The sequence below is a fragment of the Nanorana parkeri genome, unplaced genomic scaffold (genome assembly GCF_000935625.1).
Source record: "Nanorana parkeri isolate BGI_ZX_2015 unplaced genomic scaffold, ASM93562v1 scaffold705, whole genome shotgun sequence".
In the NCBI taxonomy this organism is placed as follows: domain Eukaryota; kingdom Metazoa; phylum Chordata; class Amphibia; order Anura; family Dicroglossidae; genus Nanorana; species Nanorana parkeri.
Window position 1 is genome coordinate 401,765 of NW_017306973.1, and position 361 is coordinate 402,125.

The window sequence follows — 361 nt, forward strand, 5'->3', positions numbered from 1 at the left end:
CCTCCATCGCTACTACCCATTGGTGTCTGCAACCTGTTGGCGCTGTGACGCCTCTCCAGGTCACATGACCCATATATGGTGGAGCTGCCCCAGGATCCGGGGGTTTTGGCAGGGGGTGCTGCGTATATACCTCAGGGTGACAGGAACCACAATTGCTGATGACCCCAAGATTCTGCTGCTGTCCATGATCCCGGGCTCGCTTAAGTCGGCAAAGAGGGGACTCTTACGCCATTTCCTCACAGCAGCCAGGGCAGTTATACCACGCCACTGGCGTACTCCGGTGGTCCCCACCCTCGCGGAATGGGTAGTGGAGCTGGACCGTATTGCAGATCTAATGTCCGGAGAGAACGAAACTGGGGAC